At 38.7% G+C, this 26,593-nt stretch overlaps 2 long non-coding RNA genes across 2 annotated transcripts; one reads left to right on the top strand and one right to left on the bottom strand.

Annotated features, from left to right (window-relative positions):
• Positions 1 to 20,145: 20,145 nt before the first annotated feature.
• On the bottom strand, positions 20,146 to 23,267 carry LOC102017737. The gene is made up of 3 exons (XR_259327.2): positions 22,717 to 23,267; positions 20,874 to 21,060; positions 20,146 to 20,242 (listed from the first exon to the last, which is right to left on the bottom strand). It is a non-coding gene; the product is annotated as an uncharacterized LOC102017737 (long non-coding RNA).
• Positions 22,875 to 23,909, top strand: LOC106148998. Its single transcript, XR_001234852.1, has 3 exons — positions 22,875 to 22,957; positions 23,341 to 23,584; positions 23,673 to 23,909. It is a non-coding gene; the product is annotated as an uncharacterized LOC106148998 (long non-coding RNA).
• Positions 23,910 to 26,593: the final 2,684 nt, after the last annotated feature.

Here is a 26,593-nt window from a genome sequence, read left to right as displayed (position 1 = left end):
CCAATGAGCTTGACTGAATGTATGCATAAATAAAAATGATGATGCTTATATAAACAGAAATATTAATAATTTCCACTTGCTTAATAGAAACTTTATTTACCAAATGTTTTAAGTATATGATTTTTAGTACTTAATCATATACACATTAAGTGCCATGATTCATATTTTACAGATAAAGCAGTGGTAAAGAGATTAAGGAATATTTCTAAGGGCACACAGCTAGTAAATGGAAGACCTGAAACTCAAAAAGCAGGTTTGTTTTACTTCCAAGCCTTTGTTCTCTCTCCTACCTCAGCTGTGTATTTCAGTAGATCAAGGAATTTGTCCTAGGAATATGTGTGGTGACCATCGACAGGTTGTTTTGTCACCCTAGTGAACACCAAGTATGTGGCTGCCAATTTCACAATCTCTCAAGAATTCCACACACTCTTACTGGAATTCAGAATTTCTTTAGCTCATTGAATTATTTTCACTGATGTGTTGTTTTTAGGGGTTTTTCTGAAAGGGGCTTCTTTCATAACTTTTCAGTTAGATGAATTTAGAGAATAGAATTATGAACATCTGTTCAGTGTAGGTAGAGAAAAATTTCATTCTAGGGGTTGAATTTACTTCTCATTAATGAATCTTTTCATGAGATTAAAAAAAGATTTTCAAAGAAAAGAATTAATCACAATATTAGCAGAACAGATCACATTATTAAGGGGACACACTAAAAATGAGTAAGATATAAGCAATTGGAGGAAAGAAGAGGGCTCTAACCGACTAACAAGGTTAAAGTATGAGAAAAACAATTGTGTAGGATACAGCAGTAGCAACAAAGGAAATGATCGGGTCTATTTATGGGAATTCAGAAAATCCTTTGTAGGGTTGAAAATCGCTGAACTGAGTCTTGAGCAGTGAGCAAATGCTTCCATATGATGGCAGGGAACACTGGCCTGTGCAGTGAACTCGGAGCTCATGTAAGAAATGAAAGTGTCAGGCAGCTTGGAGACAAATAAATAGAAATTATTCAAGGGAGACATATCACAGAAAGTAATCAAAGTAGTAGATTTATTGTGTGTTCTTTGTCAAGGCTATCCAATTTTCTGATTCTTCTGTACTTCTAATGGCACAATTCACCCTTACATTATCTATGTGGAGTCAGCACCACATCCTCTAAGTAATAGGACCAAATCCCATAGTCTCATTTCTGTCTTTTTGTTTGTTTGTTTTTTTTTTTTTTTTTTTTTTTTTTTTTTTTTTTTGGTACTGGGAATTAAACTCAGGATCTTATGCTTTCCAGGCAGGCACTGTGCCTCTGAGTTACATCCCCCACCCAAGCCCCACCAGCTACAAATGGGACCCCCCCACTTTTCAACCCACCACATATTCAGGGATTCCCATGACCCACTCCTCAGGTTGGACAATTCACTAGAGTAACTGACAGAACTCAGCAAAACAACTTTTATACATGTATTGGTTTATTTTAAAGTATACAGCTTGAACCACCCAAATGGAAAGGTTGAAAAGAACAAAGGCCTGGGGAATGGGGGTGGGATACAAAGCCAGTCTCCAAGCACATCCATGTGCTCATCAACACAGAAACTCTCTGAACTCTGTTGCTGAGGGATTTTCACCAAAGGTTCATGATGTAGGGATGATTGGTTAAAGCCATGGCCACTGGAGACTGAATTCACTCTCTAGCTCTCTCCGCTTTCTGAGCATTGAGGGAGGAATAAGGGAGCTGAAATTTCCACTCTTTTAATCAAGGGGTTCGTTTTTCTGTAATCATCCCTTATGCTGAAGCTCTTTAGGCTCCTTTTCCCACCTTGGGTCATCTTAGCATACAGAAAAACACTTATCACTCAGACAGTCAAAGGGTTTTAGGATCTCTGTGGCAGGAAGCAAGGGCAAAGACCAAATGTATATCACATAAAATTACATTAAATGTTAACAAAATAATCCTGTACTAATATGGTTGAAATTGCCACACACAGCTACTTGAAGTTTAATTAATCAATTTACAATGCAGTTCTTCACTTGTATCAGCCACATTTCAAACACTTAGTGTCACATGTGGGTGGTAGCTATTATTTGAGACAGTTAAAACAGAAATTGAAGCCCAAAAGTTCTAGTAGGCAATGTTGGAAACACAGAATGTCCAAGTAGATTTTGAAAAATAAATTTCAGTTTTTATTGTCTACAAGAGATATACTTTAAATATAAAGACACAGAAAGATACATCATAGAAACAATAGACCTAAAAATACTAGGGTGATATAAACATAAATTTATAGAGTGATCATAAAGTATAGAGTATCTTAGAGTACAGAGTATCATAGAGTATCAAAGAGTGATATAAACATAGAAAGAGTAGGCCTAAAGTGCTATATTAATGTCAGATAAAAAGACTTCAAGGGCTGAAGATATAGCTCAGCAGCATAGCACCTACCTGGCAAGTGCGAGGTTGTGAGTTCAATTCCCAGCACCACAAAAAAAAAAAAAAAAAAAAAGAAAAGAAAAGAAAAAAAAGAAAAAAAGAAAACAAAAAGACTTCAAGACCAACATTACTAGAGATAAATACAAACATTTCATCAGGATAAAATGAGCAATTTAGGAATAGTCATATTGAACTATTGACTTGGAATATTGACTATTTAAGAATAGTAAAATGAGCAATTTAGGAATAAGTCATTATAATTATAAATCATAATGTCATAATAATCATATAATCATTGTAAGATATAATAATTATGTCATAATAATCATAAATCCTCATATGCCTAATAACAGACCACCCAAATACATAAAGCAAAACAGAGAAAATTAACAATAAAAATAAATAATTCCACTATCATATTTGGAGATTTTAATACTATTGTCTGAGTAATAAATACAGCAACTAGACAAGGGAACCAGTAAACATATAAAGGATGTGAGGAACATCGTCAACCATTATACTCTGCCTGGTATTGTAGAACACCACAACCAAGAACTGCAAAATGCATGTTTGCTTAAAATATGCTTGGTACTTTGATTATGCTAGGCTACAAAACAAATTTTAATAAAATTGAAAGGATTAAACTCTCACAGAGACGGGGCATGGCGCCACATGCCTATAACCCCACCATTCAGAATGCTGAACAAAGAGTGAGTTCAAGGCCAGGCTGCATAATGAGTTCAAGGCCAGCCTGGAATGTACAGCAAAAGCCTTTCTCAAAAAAAATCACAATGAGAATCTTCTAATCACAACAGAATTAAATTGGGAGTGAATAACAATGACATATCTAGTGCAATCTTAAATTTTGGAAATGAAACAGCAGACTTCTAAATAGCCCATGGATCAAAGAGTAATAGGAAAATTTAAAAAATTATTCATATTGAGTCATAATAAAACAATAACATATAAAAATTTATGGGCTGCAGCAAAAGCAGCACCAGCAGGGAAAATTAAATCATTACTGTTTATATTAGGAAAGGAAGAAGCTATACAATCAATGATCTAAGGTTCAATCTTTTTTTTGAGTTTATTTTTTATTAGTATATGTTTGTCATACATAATATTTATATTCATCTTGGGAACTTGTTATACCATATATATTATATACTATATATTATATATATCACATCTTAATCATTTTTACTCCCCTTTTCCTCTCCATCCTTCCATCTTCCCATCTCCACAAAATCTACTTCCCTGTCTTTAGCTCTGTTGGGATGATACCTAGAAGAGGTATATCTGTCAAATGCAATTTCTTTTTTTTTTTTTCTTTGCAATTTCTGTTTTTAGTTTTTAAATGAGTCTCCATACTGATTTCATCATTTACATCCTCACCAAAATTATACAAGCATTCTTTTTCCCCCATAACCTCACCAGCTTTTGTTGCTTTCGAGTTCTTGATGATATCTATTCTTTCTGGAGTAAGATGGAACCCTAGTGGTTTATTATTATTGTTGTTATTATTATTGTTATTATTATTAGTATTTGCATATGCTTGCAACATGAATATATTCATTGTGGGGAATTTGTACATATACATATCATATCTTCATGATGATCTAAGATTACAGCTTAAGAATGTAGGAAAAGAAATGCCAAATGTTAAGAAGTAGAAAGAAGAAAATAAAACTAAGAGCAGAAATCAACAAAATTTATAGAGATACATAATAAAGCCAAGGGTAAGGAAAAATGCTAATCAGACTGGCAATGTCATAAAGGACCAGTGGTCTGAGGAGAGAGAACAGCCTACAAATGTCATCAGGTCTTTGTCAAAAATCCCCACCCAAGCAAGGGGGTCTTCATAACACTGATAACACTGCCTATGTACATATGGTGTTGTGAGGCTTGAATATTCCTAATAGCATTTGAAATTTAAAATATTAGCATAATCTTATTTGTTCAAGACGGAGGAGCGCTCTACACTTTTCTATGTTTCTCTTTTCTCTTTTTGACCACTAAGCTGTATTGACAAGAACCTCTACCTGATTTCTCACTGCCATTACCCTTATTGGCCCTTAGCAACACATAAACCCAAGTAGACCCCATCCAAAATGCAGTGCACGCAGTTCTGCACTTGGTATTAGTACTGCATCTCCAGGAGAATGCTACTGGTGGCTCTTGTTTCAGTTGAACTTATTAAAATTTGCAAATGGCATATGCATTGTAGAATGTTGGTCAAGGGATACAAAGGGTCAGTTATGCAGAATGAATACATTCTGGAGATTCAATTAATTATAGTATGGGGAGTGAAGTTCATAATTTTGCATTATATGTTTAAAATTTGCTAAGAGAGTGGCTCTTCAATAGTCTCACTATACACACCAAAATGTAACTATTCAGGTGGTAGATGTTGACTAGCTTGGTTGTGCATCATTTAAAAATGTGTTCATATGTCAAAACATCAGATTACACACTTGAAATATATCCAGTTTCTATTTGTCACTTCCACCTCAATAAAGCTAAAAAGTGAGGAAAGTTGTAACTCGATATATAGAAAATGGCAATTTTATCAGTGACATTTTGGTGTTGGTTTCCAGTTAAATTTTTTTGTTTAGTTCTTTTTCTTAAGTATTATATAAAATGCAATAAAAGTTACATAGGGTACAGATAAGCAGTAACATTGTATTTTTATATCATCTGAACACTATGATATTCTTTTGCTCCATTGTGCTTTGCATTCTTTTCTTTCTTTCTTTCTTTCTTTCTTTCTTTCTTTCTTTCTTTCTTTCTTTCTTTCTTTCTTTCTTTTTCTCTCTCTCTCTTTCTCTCTTTCTTTTTCTTTCTATCTTTCAAAAAAGTAGAAGACAAAAACTTTACTTTAAATGAGATTTGTGGTCACCATTTAAAACTAGAAAATACTAGAACAATTTGTTACCCAGCAATTTGTGATGTATACAGGTTTGTGTGTGTCACAGGTCAAATACTATCCTCTGAAGTATAACTACATTCAATAAAAGAGCCTTACCAAATATGATCTTTGTTCAGTCCACCTACGTCAGCATTATGTAAAGAGTCCACTTTGTAGCAGGTGGGATGGAAGAGCAGAATGGACACGTTTTTGAGTCAGACAGATCCGGTTTCAAGTACCAGCTGCACCACCTAGTATTTCTGTAATCTCGATTAAGTCCTTTAATGGGTTTAAATGTCAATATTCTAAATACCTACTTCACGAGGTTACAGTGCACTTCGGAAGAGATTATGTACGCAAAGTGCTTGGCACATAGGAAGCCCTAGGCTCTATGGTGTAAATACTGTGAGTGATTATTAATAGCTTTCTGAATTTTCAGAGGACCCCTAAGGCAGAATAAAAAGGCAAAGACTTTGCAGTTGCACAAAGACCGACTTCACTCTCCCTTGGTGTATACTGGAGCGCTGACTTTGGGCAAATCACTGCAACCCCTTAGTTTCAGTTTCTCCACGGAGTGAGGAAATAGATTAGTCACCAGTCATACCTGCAGACACAGGATATGCAAACTTCTAGCACACTGTCTGGCACAGTAAACGCTCAGTTAAGCTTCAGTTTCAGCATTACTGCGATATTGAGATTTTTTTAAATGAAAATCTTTTACAAAGTGTCTTTTATTTCCACTGTGTTCAAATGATCAAAGCCTCTGGGATTACAATGGGGACTGCTAGAGCTCAGATCAATTTCTGCTTCAAATGCTGGATATTTAATTTCATCTCTGCCTCTGTGTATGAGGGCTAGGAAAGTAAATCTCACTGTTCCACATGCTGCAGAACAGGAAGGTGCTCCTGAGCTCAATGGAGGTTATTTTCCATCGCTCCAACAACCATATTTTTTATGATTAACGACTGTTGTTTTAAGATTCTTTAAAGTTTCATCCACATAATTCATATTTCAGATTATTGATGTCTATTGAGCTCACCTACATTTTGATGCACCAGAATATATAATCAGCAGATACAAAGTATTACACTATTTATTTGTTTAAAATTCCTTTAGCTTAATTTCTTGTTGCTAGGGGCAACCAACAACAGAATAGATCTAAAATGACAAGCAACCGCCACAATGATTGCAGTCTGTGTTTTTATCTTTCCCCAGTTGTGGTTTTAAAATAGCCTTTCTACGGCTGGTAGTCATAAAAAGGATTGGTGTATATGCCACCTCAGACATATTGGCAAACCATTCACCTAAATAACCCTGTCCCACTAATAAACCTCTTCCTGGGGCTGAGAGAGTCAACCTCAGGCTACATCAACTCTTCCTACACTAACAGCTTTAAGGGAAATGTTGCTATTTATATTATAGAAATTATTTCCCAAATTGACTTTTTTATTAGCTTGTATGCCTTGGATCAGCATAATATTATGAACAGCAGCAGTAGCATTTACATGGTTTTTATTTTTTGAAAACTACTTAATATCTCTTCTTATGGTACTATGTAATCTATTTAAGAATTTAATGATTTTGATACAGTGATCTACTAAAATCTCAGAAGCAGAATAAAAATATACTCTTGGCAGAGCTGTTTTTAATGTTACAGTGAAATTCTATTAGACTGCTTTCCAAGGGCAAAAGAACATCTTTGTAAGCAGGAAAATATAAACTTTACAGAAGCAGGATACTCCTTTGGGATGTTTCTTGAGTCTTTCAAAATTGAACCTGATGTCCAACGGGAAAAAAAATAAAAATCCAACAAAAACCTACACTGGAGGAGCACATGGTGTAGTACAGTTTTGCTCTGCCTCCAACATCTCATTTGCAAGTCAATAGAGAGAATCTTCTAATATTCATTGATCTCTGCAGGCTATGTTGCTGCCTATCTGGTTTCTGGAGTGTTACATTCACATGACCAGCACTTCCAGAGAGGTGCGTATTACCAGACTGACAATAAGACTCTTCCTTATGGAGAAACCTTTTTGTGAGAACCAGCTGTGTTTCTAGAAGCTGAGGAAAGGTCTCCATCCACTGCATGACAAAGGTCACGATTCCTTAGGAGAAAAACACTTTGAACTGATGCATAGCTACTGAACCAGAGCTGGGACTCTATGGAGCCCACTTCCAGATGAGGGGTGCTCCTTAGCATGTGACACAGGAGGCAAGATGCAGAGAGAGCTTCTGAGCTGAGCAAGAGAGGAAGACAGAGTAGGAAGCCAAGAAGCACGGAGAGGGGACAGAAACATTGCGACCACTTCATACATTGTCTTGAGGCTGAGATTCCAAACTTTCTCTAATTAAAAAAATGTTATGAAATTAAGTCTAGTCAAATTCACCAGAGGCTAAAAGGAACAGTCCCCCTTTTGCCTTCCTTCTAAATCTCCGCAGTGCTGCAATCCTATTTGTCTTCTTGCCTAAATTTGTCCTAGGAACTGAAGATCAGCTGGGCCAGCCAGCAGTAGCTGCCAGCAAGTGCTGCCAGGGGAAGGCTGGTAAAGAAAGGAGGATGCCTCATCATCCCACCAGTAAAACCAGAAGTGGGTTAGAGCCTCTGTTTCTCTAGGTCTCACACTGGGTACAGTATCTATTATTAAACCGAGGAACAAGCTCACCTCTGGAGAGAAGAATTTGGCCCAGGTCCTGCTCCTCAGGGGCTCATTCATCCATTGGCACGTACTCTTTGAAGCACTACTCCCCACTGGGGGTTCCTGTGAAGGGAACAAGATCCTTGCCTAATGGGGGCCCATGAGAATGTGCTCTAGTTCAGCTATCCCCACCCACGATATGCAGTCACACTTCTTTCACTAGCTTGAAGTCCCGTCTGCTTCCTCTGTATTTGGGCACTTACTCTCACTACATTGCTTGGACTTTCTCAGCTTGACTTATCCACTTAAGAGTGATGGAAGCCCTGGAGCCAGAGGCAGGGGATTTCCTTAGAAATTAACTGCTGTTAGGCTGGGAAGTTTGTTCTTCTTAATAGAGATCAAAAGTGACATTTTAAACAATTTAGCTGCACTGGCACAAGGTAGAAAATAAGAAAATAGTGGCCTCAAATAATTCAGATTATTGACAATGTAAAAACCTGATGCAATGAAATGTTAACGTGAAATGAAAGCTCTGTCTGTTTAGAACACTGATGTTCAAAGGTGCTTACAGATTGGTGGGTACTTGAGGGTGGAAGTTTTTGAAAACTTCTAAATAAGGATTTATCACATGCACAAAATCAACACTCTGTGAGGTAGATAAATGAGTGAATGAGTTCTTATTTTGCAGATTTCTCCTTCTGTAGAACCTACTTCTCTTATGCCAATATTTATTCATGTAACACACAGCTTTTTAGTGCCTACTTTATATTAGGTACTCTCCCGAGTCATAAGAGTAGAAAAATGAATAAAACTTGAGATAGACTCTTAAAAAGATCACAATCCTGCATTTGCAATGCTTAAATCTAAAGAGCAAGGCTTTTTGTGTGTACTCTGTTTTTCATCTCACTTCTGGTAAAATTTTAAAATCCAACTTTAAACATTTGACTTATTTATCAGGTTTTGTGTTTTTCCACTCAGTAGCCCATTTCTACAAAATCTGTGTAAGTGTGAATTTTGAGAAACCTCAATATAGTATTTGTATGAACTTGAGAAATCACATGGTCCTCCCTTACTTCTCCTTCGCTTCCTTCCTCCTTCTTCCTTTGTTTCCTCCCTTCTTCCCTCCCTCACTCCTTCCTTCCTTCCTTCCTTCCTTCCTTCCTTCCTTCCTTCCACATTGACTTTTTCTTCCAATGTAATGATCATAATGTAATCGCCTAGTATTTGGACTAGAGTTTTGAGGGCTTAATGGATTTCCCAGGGCTAAAATTAAGGTGCATCAGGCTGTGTTTCTTGAGGGACTGAATTTTAGGGAGAATCCACTCCTTGCCTGTTTCTGCTTCCAGAGGGTACTTTATTTCTCAATGGTGGCTTTATCCATCTTCAAAGCTGGCACTGGCCAGGCAAATCATCCTCATGCTGCCTCGTTTTGACTGTTTCCACCATTACCATCCTTCTGCGTCTCTCACACTTTTGTTCCCCTCTTTCCTATAAGGAGCCTTGTGGTTACTGGGCCCACCGATATACCCCACCTTAAAGTCCTTAATTTAATTTCATCTTCAAAATCTTTTCCTTTTTTTGCCATGTGAAATAATATATTTGCAAATTCCAGAAATTGGGATACAGACATATTTGATAGTTGGGAAGTCATATTCTGCTTACCACAAACTTACAGTGTTCTTAAAAGATAAAATTCTTAAACTTTTTTTCTGGTTGAAATGGTGGCTACAACTATCAGATTCTGACTTCCTCTCCAAATACTGGCCTAAATGCTTAACTGAAATCTAGTACAGCAGCACCTTATATAATACTCTCGTGGAAAAGTGCAGTACTCTGAATATCAGAATGAATACATATATGTATGTGGATGTGGGCAGGTAATACACATTTTTATGATTTAGAGGTAAACTCAATTCTATAAAATGTCATTTTATATTTTAGCACTTAAACTAGTAGTTTTACACAACGGGATGACTTCGTGCATATGTGCTATTTTATGTTATAATATTTTGTCTCATGTTTTTGTACTTTTTCTTTTACATTTTTCCAGGGAAAGTAGAGCAAAATTTTGTCGTTTTGCCTTTGGAATGGAAGGTTTGGGGTATAATCACTAAGGTGAAGTCATTACCATTATTCTACGGAGGTGAATTTTAGATCAGGATGGTTTTTAAGAGACAGCAAATCATTAACAAACATTTAGTAAGGCAGTCTCATCAGTCCCTAGGAATGAGATGTTGGTCCTGTCCTTGAAGGGTGTGCAGTTTGCTGGGAGAAAGAGGGCATGTGCGGAGGAGGTAACCAGCAACCTGTGGGAGCAGGGCTTATGCTAGAAATTAAATAATGGGGATTCAAATCTCATTAGTAAGTGACATTCAGGCTTTAAACATTCAAGCAAAGACATTTCTTTGAGAGCTAGAGGTAAATGTCACTTGCTTGAGTTTATATTTTGGGTAAAAAAACAAATATGGTACATACTGAAATAAAATCCCTAATTTTGAAAATCTTTAAATTTGCTTGCAGACGTCTTCTTGGTGACACATTAACATATTTAGAGCTGTTAATGAATAGGAAACATTGTATAGAATGTTAAAATGGGTATTTCAGAGATTCAGAAATTCAAATAAAATGCGTTTTGATTATTGAGATTTTTGCTTACGAAATGCCACTAAGTAACTACATTCCAGGGAATGTGAGACTATAAGTATGTGGGAGCACAAGATAGTTGTTGCTCTTGATGAATAAAGATGGTTGCAGGTCATAGCAGTCAGTTATGGTTTAAAAATCATGTGTGATTAACTCACATATAATATACATATACACACAGTTACACAGTTATCCCGAGATAATTACATAAGGAATTCGCCATTGAGAAAGTTCAAAGAGTAAGAGACTACTAGGAATTCTTCAGTGATTGCAAAGTAATATCATTTTAAAGAAGATTCTACTTTAAATATATACCAGCATCCTGGACCCCTTTGATGGAGTTCAGCTGGGTAGCCTTAGAGTAAGCCCTCAGTAAAAGATATGATTAGATTTGTGACAAGGTCCTATGGCCATCTGCTTTTCCTTTTGTTTACTCATCCTGAGTTGACTTAGATCATATCTGTATGAAGAATCTTGGCCAGTTATTAATGAAGAGTTGCTATTTTCTCAGCTTAAAAGATGAAACATTTCTTGTCTGTATGAATGTGGCCAGCATTAGGGCTATGTAATTATATACATGGTTACAATACTATGTAATATTATACATGGTTACAATAATGAGTTGGGACAGCTGGGAATGGTCTTTGAGAACCATTCCCTCTGGGGGAATAAGATCAACAGCCACATACTACCTTTAGCCAAACCATGTTTTATTCCATTTGGAAGCATATGTGGTGGCTGAGAATAAAATTCAATAATAGTAACTTCAATATTCAGCCCATAAAATTTTATCTATATGACACCAAAATAACTTACCTAGTTTTTGTTTTATTTGCTTGAATCTGTTTTTTTTTTTTTTTTGCCACCTAAATTCTTCATAGTCAAATAAGGTTTGGAATTACCCAAAATGTGTGCTGAAAGGGACATCAAAATTTTTATAACAACTTTTTTGTTTAAGAAATGAAAACTATGCATGTGGCTGTGAGTCCTGCTGAAGTTCTGTGGTGACATAAAGAAGCAGACAGAGTAAGGGACCAGCATAACTAGATGTTTGATTTGTTTAGGACATTAATATATTCATAGAATGAACACTGTAACATCAAAACGATGTCACATGGCCTCTCATATGAGAAACACAAAGTATAAATAAGCTAAAGAGCAAAGTAAAAGATAGATAACAGGACAAGTGGAAATAGATCTTCTGAAAATGGGAAGGGGACCAAGAGCTGGAGGGAGGCTTGGGGAGAGGGAAAGGGGAAGTATTAAGATGTGCTGTGTACGTGTACCAACTCCTCATGATCAGAGTAACTATTATGTACTCCAGACATGTACTAACCAAACTTAGAAAACATTCCCTACGAAAGAGATACGGGATAAGTCTTTTGAAATTTGAGTAATAGACTATTGCTTGGGTAAAGTGAGTTGAAGATTTTACCAATTATTTTCCATAAAAATGTTTTTTTGGTTGTCATTTCCAAGGAAGTAAAAATGTTTGCCTTAAAAACAGTTTAAATTGTTTCAGTTGAAAGTGATTTTGGCCCCACATCCAGATTAACTGTCTTATTTACTAGACTGTTGTTCAATTTGTTATTTATTTTATTTGGAGCTGCTGTCAGTGTGACAGTCCTGGAGGGACTGAAAATGTGCTTAGTGATTTGTTATGGACAGTCTATAAATTTGGTGAATGGCAGGAACTTGGGAGTGTTGGTAGCTACGTTATGAACTTTTATGTTTTGCAGTAGCTAAATCCTGTGGACTCTGCGGCTATCCCGCTCATTCCTTTTTATGAAAGGAATGAAACACTGAAACACTGAAGTTTCCTTGAAAGTGATTATATAGTTATAAGTTACGAATTAACCTGTAGATTGTAATGTGTATGGTATAAAAATTTCATGCACGTTACTGTCCATTGTTAGAAAATTGGCATGTTAGAAAGCACAAATGGATGCTAATTTGACACAGTGGCTGAAGTATAATAAGGCATCAGTACAGGAATTTTCTAGAAATGTTATATTTTTTTCTTTTTGAGAGAATATGGGCAACTTTGGTTTTTACATATACCTTTTTTGCTTATTTCCCTTCTGCCTGGCTTTGCCTCCTTTTGATACTTACACACTCAAGTGAGTGTGTGGATACATTACTTCTTATGTGTTTGTACATCAGTAGCAGACTGGAGCTGGAGTTTTGCAAGAAATTGTTTAATAAAATAAGGATAATAACATTCACCTTACATATTTCAGTGATATTCATGAATGTAAGCAAAATCTCTGCTGCTTAGTAAGTGCTGAGGAAATGAACTGGGATGTATGTTCATCCATGGACATGTCTGTGGTTTCTCTTTGTTTCCCTTGAGGTTGAATAATCAAGAAATGTTGCCAAATAACAGACAACTCAGCTGCAAACATGAGTACATGCTGGAAATGGCTCGTAGAATGCAAGCCAGCTGGCTGCACTAGAAACAGTCTTAGGAAAAAAGTCTTCTTCATCTAATTCATAAATGGGAAATTGAATCTCCAGGCTTAACTGGCTCAACTTTATCTTTTTTTGTTTGCTTGATCTCTGCTTTATTGGTTAAATAACTGTGACAACATTGAGATGGTTCGTAGTAAAACCAGCGGTGAACTTTTACAAATAGTGGTATACCTACCTCTAGGGACGAATCTTAGATGATTTCATGTCTGAAACCCTGTGTGGATAGTGTGGCCTCAGGCCAGTTGATATGCAGCAAAGGAGGCTGTCTACCTAACTTACCAGATGCACGTGTGTGCACCTTCTGTGAATAAATGATTATATGATTAAATATACAGTATGACTGTATATACAGTGCACAACACACACACACATGTGCACACACACACACACACACACACACACACACACACAATTGGCATTTATTTCCATACTCTCCCCAGTACTACAGGGCTGGAAAAACCTGAGACACTTATTTCACAGATTCCTTTGCTTTCAGTATTCAGGGTATATTTATGTTGTCTATAAAATGCATGCATTCAAGATTCCAAAGACAGAACAGAAACTCAGTAATCTATATATTAAAAAAAGAATTAGTGTTGTTTTTCTCTTCACTGTTGTTGTTTTGTTAGTTTTTTTCTTTTTAAACTAAAAAAAAATTTCTTTGAAATATAAATAATACTTTCTCTAATCTATTGATCTGGTAAGTTTGGAACTGCCAAGAAACATCTGTTTGTTTAGTGTTTGCTACAATGATTAGCTCTTTTACTAGACAAAAAGGGTGAATTAATTTTTTTCTTCCCCTTTAGCTTTATTTCTTTTATGACATTATTTGAGAGACTGAGCACAGTGTTTTGAGACAGATGACAAGGTTGTCACCCCGGAGTGGCACAGATTTAGTAGCAACAGTAGGGTGTCTTATTATAATATCTTTACAGTATGAAATCAAAACGTTATCCCTTTGCGCCTTTAGGATAAAACCATAGTGAGAATCGGTACTGAAGATGCTGATGGAGAAGCGGGGGGCGTGTAAGGAGGGCAGCCTAAATTCATTTGACCAAACAGTGCTAGACTTGTGAAAAGGCAGTTGTATGATGGAACAATATGATGATTCTCCCACACGAATAGTTGACCTCCAAGAAGCATTCAGTCAGGCAAGCTCTCAGCAAGATCTGGTCTTTGATAAACACATCTACTTTAATAGCAGTTCCTGAGATGACAGGTTGGGATTTATGGCACCCAATATCTGTAGTCTGAAAATATGACATAACTTCCCAGTGAGCTGCTTTGAAAAAATATTGAATTATAAAAACCAACAATTATACTAGATTCTTCTTTTTGGTTAAGACATAGAATGTTACTTATTGATTAATCTCTTATTCCTAAAAATAATGGAAGGAGGCTGCCTTTATCATGCAATGAAAAATTCTTCCTCTTTGTCTAACATAAAATGAGAAACTGTCCAAAGTAATCCCTGAGATATCTTTCAAATTACAGCTTTTATGACATAATTTCTGGGAGTCCACCCTTCAAAATTGTAGTACCAGGGACTACATTAAGATGAAATATTTGTAAGTTCCTCATGTGGGGTGTAGACAGAGCTTGGATAATCCTAGACTCTACCTGGTGTTTGCATTGTACTGTTTCTAATGTGTATACAGAGCCACAAATTGATGTAAATGTAATTCCCTGGAAAATTAGATGACAAAGATTTGTTCTCTGTTCTTGGATTAACTGGGCAATTTTCTCCAAAAGGTATCACTCAGTGGCATAAATTTAGTAATGGGGATGTTTAACTACAATTTCTATATTATATGAATTTTATAATTAGGTTTGGTGATGGGGAAGGAAGATGGTTAAACAGACAGGGTAATGGTTGATATATTGTGTCAACTTGAGAAGTTTAACTAAGCGACTCAGCAAAGGACTATTGGTCTTCACTTTGTAAACTTTCTGAGCCTGTGCAAGAGGAAGGCAGGGAGATGTGAGGGCTATACTTACTCTATAGGGTGGTAGTCTGCTGACAATATAAGGGAAGAAAAGAGGATTGCTCTTCTCCCCTTTTGCTCTTGTTGTTTCTGCTGTCTTCTGCCGCCTTGAACCGTTGCCCCTGTGCCAAGCCACCCTGCCTTGGAGCCAGCTGATTATGGACTGAAACTTCTACAAACTGTGAGCTAGATAAACCTTTCCTCCCTTAACTTTGAGTGTCAGGTATTTTGTCTCAGCAACAAGATAAAAGTAACCAAGACAGACTGTATAATTTTTAAATAGTAAAACCAGCATTTGTCTTATGAGAAGGCAATTCTAGTCCTATTGAACAACATAGACTTTCTTCCCTTACTGATAGGTTTCCTTTGAAGGCAAAGGTTGTTAATTTTATTTTGTTGGAAAGTTTTTCTGTGTAATGTTTTATAAGAAATATATTTTTTAAAAAGATTAACAGCATAATTCACAAAAGCTAAAAGGTAGAAGCAACACAAATGGCCACGAACAGATGAATAGATAAGGGAAATGGGGTGTATCCACACAACAGAATATTATTCAGTCTTAGCGTGAATGAAACTGGAAGATACCAAAGGGAAAAAAGCTATTCAAAAAGAACAAATATTGTATTAGTGCTCTTATCTGCTATACCTAGAAAAGTCAGATTTATACCGCCAGAAAGTAGAAGAGTGGTTTCCAGGATCTAAGGAAATGGGAAGTGGGAGTTATTGTTTAATGAGCATAGATTTTCATCCTGGGAACATGAAAATATTCTGGAGTTGGAAAGTAGAGATGGTTGTACAACAAAGCAAAGGTACTGAAAGCCACAAAATTATACACTTAAAATTGGTTGAAATGGCAAATTACACATTACAAATGTTTTACCACAATTTAAGAGGAAAAAAATGTTTATGATGATTTCAACTGCATCCTCATGTTTATCCTTTTTCCAAAGTTCAGTTACTCCCAAATTCAATGCTTATGCTACTTTAATGTTGTGTAAAATGTCACCAACAGCTTTTTGCCTGTCTTAAGACTTTGACTTTGAGACATGTTTTTTTTTGTGTGTCTTTGAATTCAGAAAAAATAGATGTAGTTACACCTTGGTTTTGTTTTATAATTACAAATATTGGAAGTAAATTAAGAAGAAAAATACTCTCATTTTTGAAAATTGCCTTTTGTAAGTCTATATACATGCCCATTTACATTAAAGATGCAATAATAGCATGGCTTTTATTATTAAATATTTTTAATATGTATATTTAGGCATTATGTCATAGATACTTGTAAAATATTTTCTTATTTGCTAAAACAAATTCCACCTACTGGTTATATGCTTCTTGTCACTTTCTAAATATTTAGCCAAATCTTGCCACTTTTTTATTTTTCTATAGTGCTTAAAATATATTGAGAAAGTCTGAAAAGTTTTTTAAAAAATTGCTATTATAACAGCTATTATGAATACCTTTGTGGGTCAAAGTTTCAAACCAATAATTCTCAAGTGAGAGTAATTTATTGACAACAGGGAAGTCACTGGTAGCCTTGGCATGAGCAGTCTCTGTAACTGTATTATGGTTGGCTCACCAGTGAAAGGGTCAGGTTATTTTTGGAAGCTGAGTTGTGAAGAGGAACAGGGAGATAAATAAATTGTAGGAATCCAAAGATTGTTTCAAAGGTGAAAGCTATGAGTGTATGTCTAAATGTGGACAGAAAATGACGGGTCCAGAATGAGTTGCTGAGGATACCTGGGGGGAGCGGGATGCAGGAGCCAAGTCTGTTACCTAATTTGTATCAGGGTGCTGCAGGCAGTCTTCACTGTAATCCACGTTTATACTCACCACACCATGATACCACTGTGATACAGAGATAAATATTACAGCCTTAACACTGTTTTACATTCCAGTTGGCTTAAGAAGTACAATAAGAATAGACCCAAGCCTCGTGTTTATTAAAAATATCCTTGAAGTACAAAAAAAGAAGTGCAGATGTTTCTCCACCCCTTTGGTGGCCTTCTAATCACTCCTGAGTTTGCTCTCATCAGGGTTTGGAGAAATTCCTCCTCCCTTAGTCCTTCTGACTTTGTTTCCACCCCACCCTCTCCCCTCTTCCTCAGTCCCGGCTTGTCTCATGGGTGAGTTCTCCTTGGACCGGATGGCCCCATTCTTAGGGAATGTCCCAGAAGATCATCAAAATCTAACGTTGACACTTTCTGCAATGCATATTGGATTAATTCTCTTTCTTATTAATTTAATTAGGGACCACTATGTGCTGGGTACTATACTGTGCAGTGGTGAACAAGCAGACAAGGCTCAAGTACTCATGAAATTTATGGTCTATCATGAATGGAGGTGTAGGGGTACAAACGGCTAACAAGTGAACCAATCACTTTTTGTCAAAAAGAAAGTTGTAGGTAATGATGCATTCCATGAGGAACATGAACCAGATCCATGTAATAGATGACCACTGAGTGTTTAGATTGGTAGGTAGGAAAGAATCTCAATGTAATACTGCAAAAAAGCCCCAATCCTCCATTGAAGATGATGACAGAAACAAAGGATCTGCCTTGCTCCAACAGGAAGGATGAGATGAGTCAGAAAAGGAGGTGACAGAAAAGGAGTCTTACCCAGTCCTTCTCTTCGGCTTAGAGATAAAGATTCTCTAAAGAGAACAGGGCAGAGTTACTTCTCTAAGAGAACAGGGCAGAGTTACCTCGCTTGCTCAAGGCCTTATGACTCAAAAAAGACAAAACTAGGATTCCAATCTCAGTCTGGTTATCCCTTGAGCAACAGCACCAGTTCTAGCCTGTAATACTCTCAGGGAGGCATTGGATAGAGCAATTTACCTGGCTTGGAACCTGTTAACAAACTCAGCATTTCAGAGCTGAATAATGGATGTGTGAGGGAGCCATGAATAGTTTGGACACAGTGGGCAACTTCAAATCAAAAGTCACCGCTGTGCCATCTCATCATTGTAAAATGTACAATTTTTAGACAACTGGGTCTGAAAACTCTGCCAAAGGCCACTTAGTCTTTCCCTTCTTTTCTAGGAAGGAATGTGCCTAAATTTTCCCAGAAAAATGGGTGTTCCCTTCAGAGAAATCGGTTGCTCAACCTTGCTCTGTGGCAGCCAATTCCAGAGATCACAAAAATTAGGGCAAGATTTATTTATTTTCTTCACATCTGACCAAAAGTATTGTACAGAAACCCAAGCTACTGCATGATGGTCTGTGCTTAACCGCAGCAGAGAAAGATCCAGAAGTTGCGTTGCTTGGTCCTGTGTGAGCAGGGCCCTGAAGACTCTGTTTAGGGCCTAACAAAGGAGCCGGGCCTGGGGAAGCCACGGGAAACACTTCCGTTTTTGATTGTACCCAGTTTATGGGACTGTAATTCAAAGTGTTCATGCCAAATGAGGAAATAGCCTAGCTACTTTAAATAAATAAGAGCTAAAGAAATGAAAAGATAATTGAATAGTCAACATAGGATCTATGAGAGAAGAATAAAGAATTGGGGAAATAAGGAAAAGAAGGCTGGGTCAGATCAAGATGAGCATCTGTTTCTATTCTCCCCCTCCCCTCATGGGCATGCCTTCCAGGTCCCTTGGGAAGATCAGGTCTTCCCAAGCTCTGCTTCCTTCCTCCGCTCTGTACCACATTCTCATGTCCCTTATCCATTTCTCCATGCCCAGATTATTTCTCTGTTCCCAGACCTTCAGTTAATTCTCTCATTAAGTTGTGTTGTTCTCGGGATGACCATCCTTCTTACAAGAACCGGAGACTACTCCTCCCCACTGAGTGTCCAGGTGGAGACCCTCCTGTAGCTGCTTTCTGGCACATTGTTTGTGCTTACAACTTGTTTTCGGAATTGAATATCCAGCGTCTTTGCCATGCCTGCTGCTGCATGGACGAGAGACGGAGAGAACAGCAGACCCTGAATTCAGACCAATTCTCAGCAGCCTGGTTTCCCCACTCCAGCCCACGTTTGTGCAGATCTTTAGAATAGCACCAGTTTTCTCAGACTAGTGTGTTAGTTGGCATAGGGCAAAATTAACTGGGACTAACTTTCTCATCTTTCCGGGGAAATTTAGGTACATTCCTTCCCAGAAGAGAAAGGAAACTTTAAATGGGCTTTGGAAGAATTTTAAGATGCTTAACAGAGTTTCAAAATTTCAAATGTGGACTTAAAAATAAAATGAGAAGTGTGTCGTTCATATTATGGTTTTAGCCTAGTTGCCTGAGTCTACTGGGCGACTCTCCTCCAAATAGCAACTTAGGCTCTTGGAGCCTCCTTGGATCCTTAAAGTTCTCTGTTCAGAGGGTATGAGGTGGGAAGAGAGAGAAAAAATTGTCGGGGGAGGGTGTTATGGGTGCAGGCCGGAAGTGGCCTGCATCATTTCTACTCATATTTCTTTGCCCAAGGCCTAATCCCAAGACTGTCCAGGTGGAAGGGTATCCTTGAGCTGGTGTGTAGCAGTGTACTTGGGAAGAAAGGGAAAACGGTTTGATGAGCGAGTAACTAGTTGCTGGCCAGGATGTAGTGAATGAATCTCTTTTCTTACACAAGTGATCCTAACTCAGCGTTAAGAAAAATTATGGCAGCTTTAAAGAATACATAAAATGTCCTCAAAAGTTCTTAAAGTTTGGAAATCATCCCATTTTGACAGGCTGAGGTATGGAAATGAAATTAAATAATAAAAGTATGTTGAAACTTCAAACATACATGGTTGAGGTTCCAGCATCACAATGCTACCAATTTTTTTTTGGCGGCAAAACAATCAAGAGTATTTTAGCAAGTACTGGAGACAATTCCATTACATGTTCATCAGGAGGATGTTTGGGCCCTCCTCATTTCTCTCACTTTTCATATTTTCTTTTTTTTTGGTACTGGGATTTGAACTCAGGACCTTGCACTTGCCAGGCAGGCTCTTATGCCACTGAGCTATATCCCTGGCTCTTGCTTCTCATATTTTCAAAATTGGAAAAGCCTCTTTATTTTTTTTGCTTACCGGTATAACCATGACAAAAGTGAAAGAACAAATGAAAGAAAGGGAAGGAAGGAAGCAAAGGAGCAAAGAAGGGAGGAAGAATAATATTTTGGACATAAGCACATCCACGTTTATTTTTCATAATCCTTTTGGTGCTGTTTTATAGTAATTGATCACATTAAGTTTTTGAAGTTTTCTTTCCACCTGTGAAAATATAAACATAATTTTATTTCAGTGTTTTTTGGCATCAAGCTTAATTCTTTTTCTTTTCTTTATAGTGACTGCTTCATGCATCAACCCTGGTTCAAGTGGGGCTTCACTCCTGGCACAGTTTCCTGGTGAAACGCACATTAAAAATAATTATAGTTAAGCTAATTTCATATGCATTATAGCACGGAGGAGTTTTGAAAATAATGGCAGAGCTGGGAGAAAATAAACAGAGATGGCGCTACAAGCCAGATAAGAAATCAAAGGACCCAACTTCTGAAAACATCCAGTTTTACAAAATTTTCTTCACAAAAGCCACATGGCCCATTCAAATGGCCTTACTGAATATGGACGTAGAGGAGACGGGAAGGAGTCAGAATAGAACAAGTGGCTGGAACTAGCAATGTGCGGATTTGTTTTGAAAATCTTGTCGATGTTTAAGGAACTAAGCTTAATGTTTTTCCATCTAGTTCCTCCCTCCCTCCTTCCCTCTGTTCCGTCCTCACTCCTCCCTTTCTATCTTCCCCCTTCCTATCTCCCTCCCTCCCCTCTCTCCTTCCCTCTCTCCCTCCCCTCCCAACCTCCCTCCAACCTCCTTCCCTCCCTCCCTTCCTTCCTTCCTTCCTACCTTCCTTCCTAAGAAATCCCTCTAATGTGAGAGATGCTGTGTTGTGCCTGACCCATCAATACATCCTATTGAAGAGCATTAATTCACATTGTCCGGCAATGTTGAAAGACCTTAAGAGGGACTGTCGCTGGCGAAGAGGTCAAACAGCTGGCACATCTGGTGGGGTTACATGTGGCTGCACAGACACCTGTGAACAAGTGGGGAGCCATGCACAGCAGCTCGGAGTCTTGCTTCTCCATGGAGGGTTGGACTGCACTAGAAATGCAGTGCACTCAAAGAAGTTTGTTGGGTGACCCCATCCCTTTCTTAACTTTAACACCGCTGTGTCCTTCATTCAGTCAACATTTAGTAGACTACAAATGAACAAGACAGTCTTGGGCAGTTGAGAAGCATGTGAGAGAAGGTCATGCTTTTTAAGAGTGTACAGTAATTACAGCATGGTCAGGGCCATCTGAGAGGTACAGCCAGGAGGACGTCTTTTTTGGCAAGACCAGGGAAACTTCAGTGAGAATCTCTAGAATCTGTTCCACTGCATGTTCTCACTGGGCCTCGAGCATCTTGAACTTGTAGGCACTTTGGGAACTGAGACTTCTCTCTTGCATGTGACTAATTTATTTTACAACTTGTCCTGAAATGTATATGTCCAGTGCAGTCCAGATTTTTTGCCTGCCATAGAATTAGGTACACAAAACCCCTTTGGTGTTCAGAACCACTTCACTTATGAGGCCTCTCCAAAATTCTTCAGAATTGTCTTTTACTATAAGTAGAATGACCCCAGAGAACTCAAATGGCCAAACACTTTAGGTTGCTTGATTTTGCTGCTCCCATGTCAGTCTCTTACAGAAGCAAAAGGAATAGCAATTCCAAGGTCACACTGATCCTTAGAGAAGAGGTTGGAATCGAGTATGGTCAGAAGTCTCTATAGGATGGCTTACATTAGATCACATGATTTGCTTTTTTCCCCTGTGTGTTCATATAAAAAATATATTTTCTGGCAAAAATATATAATATCTGTAAATATGTTAGATAAGTTAATTACAGCTATGTTTGAGACAAATTGTTGGGGAAACTGTCTAAGCCTCTTCTGCCATTTTGCTCACTCTTCTGCCATTTTGCTGTCGACAAGCTAGGGCTGTGTGTCTTAATCAAAAGGAACCAGAGTGGGAATATTTCTCGTTACTGACTGAACTTGAGGTGGCTAAGAGGAGCCTGGGTGCCTGGTTCTATGCAAGCCACGACACCGGTCATCAGGACACTGCTCCAGGGAATCAAAACGGCCCTGATTTTTATACTTAGTTGTTCTACATAGGCCCAGAATTCCTAAAGATCTTTAGTTGGTTTTTAACATTTTCACCCTATACTTGTAGTCACATTTCCATGGTCAGTTTTGCTGCAGCTTATTTGAAAAATGCTTCTTGATGTACTATTAGATTTTTCTACTTTAAGATACCTGAGAGCAAAATTTTAGGCTTCATATAATGGATTACATGCTGAGGACAATAGTATATGCTGCTTAAAATACGTTTGGAGCTTTAAGGTTTGATATTCTACACAGTGCTTGTTGCTGCCCTCCCCATCCCCAGCCCAACTCTCTGTCTGGAAAGATTTTGAAAGAATTACAAGTGAGTGTTTGAATGTCTGTCACCATTTTATCTGCGTTTTCTTTTCACAAGCATTTAGCAATCATCTGAGTCATTCCTTCCTCACCTCCCACAAATAGAGCTGTGGGAATTAAAAAAAAAAAGTCATATATGACAGACAGAAGAGAGAGAGCGAGCAAGAGAGAGAGGGAGAGAGAGAGGGGGAGGGTGGGAGGGAGGGAGAGAGAGAGAGAACCACCTACCACCAGGGCCGCGCTGGACTGTTACAGAAGCTTGCAGCCAGTGGTTTGCGTCGTGTCGTGCTGCGGCAGCTCAGCCCCTTGATCTTTTGCTGCTTGGTAGGCAGGTTAGATCGCAGAGTGGAGCGGGCACCGACCTCCTTACCGCATATGTGCTGAATCACTGTCCTACCACTGCCCTCCGGATGGCGCCAGGAGAAGCCCGCTGTCCTGGAAATGTGTGCCCGTGAAATCGCACGCAGACGTGCGCGTGATATTTTTAATGCCCTTTCCCTTTAGCGTTACATGAATACGATCAAGAAGATACTCCCTTCTCTTTCTCTCCCCTCTTTTCTTATTTGTTAAACAAACGAATGCTTTTTTCAGAACCCTGCCTGCGACACAGCTTTCGTTTTACGGTTCTGAGCGGAGCGCTTGCCTGGCACCATCCTCAGCGTCGTGACTGCCCCCTAGTGGTCATACGCAATCATGCTCCGTCTCAAAAAGAGAATTTACCTTTTTGTTTCTTTACCGTATGTGTCTCAGTGCCCAAGAGTCCTCCTTTGAGAATGCGATGCCTTTGTTCTTGGAAATTACGAAAGAAGGATGATGAGTTTTAATCTCTATTTTGCCTCCTTTTCGCTGCAGTTTAAAAACCTCCAAACCTCGGAAGAATGAAGTAAATTAACCCGCGTCTGTACAGGCTCCGAGGATGAGTGCAACGGTTTATTCTTTGAGGATCAAACTGCCTTTGTCTGCACCACTCAGTTGGAGAGAAGACTACTTCTGGAATCTTATCCAGCCTCTTGGTATTCTGAATGACTTCTGCTGCCACTCTAATTATCAGCCAGGAGGCTTATTTGTAATCACCAGCTTTCAACGATTTAAATAGGTAGTTGTTCAACCAACCAGTTTTATTCAAAACGCAACAAAAGCTAAAATTGCATGTTGAATTTTATCCAGATGCTCTCTTCTTTTAGGACAGGCCAGCTGATGCAGAGAAGCTCCTTATAACATGTCAGAAGCGCGTTCTCACTTCACCAGTCCAACTGGCAGTCTACAATGAAATCTACAATTTACAGATCAGTTCAGTAGCTTAGCACAGCCAGCAGGCAAGGCACTGTAAGAATTAATCTGTTGTGTGTGCACCGCACCCAAACTTGTTCCTGAGACTTTAGACATGGGCTTTTCATTGTCTATTTGAATTAAAATAAAAGATGTTTTGGTGGTTATACTTCTTTTTTTGGTGAGCCAACGTCTTTTTCTTTTCAAGAGCAGGAAATTTTTTTTTTTGGGGGGGGGGAAGGAATGAGGAATAGGAATAGCTCCTGAGAGACAGGAGGGTCCTGGATGGGTTGCCCTTGGTGGTTATATTTTTCACCAATAAACTTTGAAAAAGAAATCTTAATGTAAATATCACTACCTAATACTTCCGTAAGAATCTTAAAAGTTTTTTTGTCTAAATTTTCTCCCATAATTTTGTGTACAAATTGAACTAACTTCTTCCTCTTAAAAAGAATCGAATCAGACAACATCTAGGTTCCTTAAGAATGAATTTCTATTTTCTCAAACTTTCCTTAGTCATATACTTTTTGCCTTCTGGATCATCAAAGAAACTTACTCTGAGTATTCTGAAAGCTGTAGAACTACAAAACTAAAAAGAGAGGTTCAAGACTTTTCTGTTCTGTGAAATTTGCTTGAGTTTGCAAGCCCCTAATTTTGCAGTGAAAAAGCTTCAGCCGTGGCTTGTGTGCCCTTTGTCTGAGTCTTCCCTTAAAAAGTGTCAGTGGAGTGGGTAATCGCTGTTAGCAAACGCAAGTAGAAACAGTTGCCTCAGCGCAGCCTTACCCAGCCCTCCTGCCGGCTCCCCGGGCAGACTCCCTCTTCTGCTTCGCCCTGTGGCTCTCCAGGCTCTGCAGATCCTCCCCTCCTTCCCTCCACTCACCGTCAGCAGATAATACGCTGCTTGTGTCGCGCAAGGCAGTCTATTTACAGTAACTCTTTCAAGATCCTTCTCCTCACTCAATGTCTATACCTGTGCACCTGTACTCTTATCTCTTCTCTGCAGAAGGGCTGGGATGACCCTCACTCTTTCCAAGACCTGTTCCTCTACTTCATACCCATTTCCTCAGAGCCCTGGATACCTCCTGTCTCTTCCCTCTCACGCCTTCGTCCTTGCTCCGCTCAGTGTCCCCAGCATGTGAGCATGACACGGACTCCCAGAGTACTGACGTAGGATCTGAGAGTTCAACTAGCAGCCCCCAGATCCCTCCTGAGCACAGAGGCCCCAAGCGGCTGCCTGGACAGAAGCTGCATGAGTCTAGTTGTGTGGTCTGGCCACCCAGGCCTCAGTGGATTGGACTGTGGCTAGGGACCGCAGCCAAAGCCAGCAGATGTAAAAACCGTAGCCAAAGGCAGCTCAGATGTGAGCCAAAACTACATGGTGCCCAAGTTGTTTGGGTGCCCATTTGGAAGCAGTAGAAAATGATTCCAGCTAATTTAACCTCTATGGGCTGGATAGATGCTGTAGCTCACATATCTACAGGAGCCTGGAGGATTTTGCTTAGAAAAGAGATAGAGGTAGAAACAGCGCCCTTGAATGGGGGTGAAAGGGGCATGCAGCAAAGGTTCCACCAGACTTAAAGCATCTTTAGCTCGCTGCTTCTGCTTCTCCTTCCGATGAGGGTAGACTGCGGCAGTCTCTGTATACCTGTCTGACTGTCCTAAAGGTCAAATGACTTGCTTGTTCCAGAGCCAGGCTGGAAATGAACAGAGAGCCTTGGCTCACTGATTATTGGGTGGAATGTGGGTTCCATCATGACACAGTCATTGACCCAGATGGAGACTATAGTGTCAATGCAATTGGATGCTGGACAGCTCCAACCAAACCGTGGTGAGTATAGGTGGTTACTCTAAAACAGTAGGCAGTTCTCCTGGATAGCATGAATGTGAGGCACATCAGGGAAACAGAAAAGCAATAGCAGAGAGGAGCAAAGATGAGATAGACTCCATGAGCAGATAGAGACTCGTGCCATGAAAATGGCGGCATGAAAAGACTAGAAAGGACAGAAGGCTGTCTATGCTAAGGGGTGGTGACACCATGCATGACTGTGCCGGAGATTTGGACACTGGAGCTGGCTCCGTTCTGGATGAGTGTGTAGCGTTACCTTGCTTACAGGCTCTGGAATCCTGAGAGTCCCTGAGGTACAAATTCCAGGCTTACCACTTTCCTGCTGCATGACCTTGGATGTTTCTAAACCACTCTTCACCTCAGTTTCTTCAAAAACCGTGCCTATGTCATATGGCTGATGTCAGAAATGGTAATGTAGGCTTCTAGTCCTTAGGAGAGTTTCTGGTATATTAAGTGTAAGATGTGATTGTTGCTGTAAGTGCTTCATGCTTCTCGTGATTTTACAGATCCTATTCTATTATCTTCCTGGGAAATTCCAATTCATCATTTAAAATTTATTTCAAATGTCTCCTCGGCAAATTCATCCAAGATGAATTTGGATGAATTCTGCTTGGCCTAAGCATAATGATTACCACAGTTTGTTTCTGTTCAGGTTTATACTTATTGAGTGACTATTGCATGTAAGGTAGAGTGTTTTTCAGGAATACTAGTTAGAGCAAAGATGACAAAGACATGGTTCCTTAAAAGCGTGTAATCGATAGAGACAGTCACAAATGCAATTTTAATGTCTTCTAATAAATGCTGCAACATACAGGATAGATAACATGGTTGTTCTTCTGTCTTCTATTTCTATGCTGAAAGAAACTGTCAGTGAGTCTTTGGTTGACTAGTATTGCATGTTTATATCTGTTTTCATGAGAAGCCACTTTGAAGATATCAATATGTAATACAACCACCATTGTTAATTCCCTACCACTTTGTTTGTAACTC

Source organism: Chinchilla lanigera, unplaced genomic scaffold, assembly GCF_000276665.1.
Source record: "Chinchilla lanigera isolate Chin_1 unplaced genomic scaffold, ChiLan1.0 scaffold00003, whole genome shotgun sequence".
In the NCBI taxonomy this organism is placed as follows: domain Eukaryota; kingdom Metazoa; phylum Chordata; class Mammalia; order Rodentia; family Chinchillidae; genus Chinchilla; species Chinchilla lanigera.
Note: the sequence above shows the minus strand (reverse complement) of the source record. Positions and strands in the feature narration are given on the sequence as shown.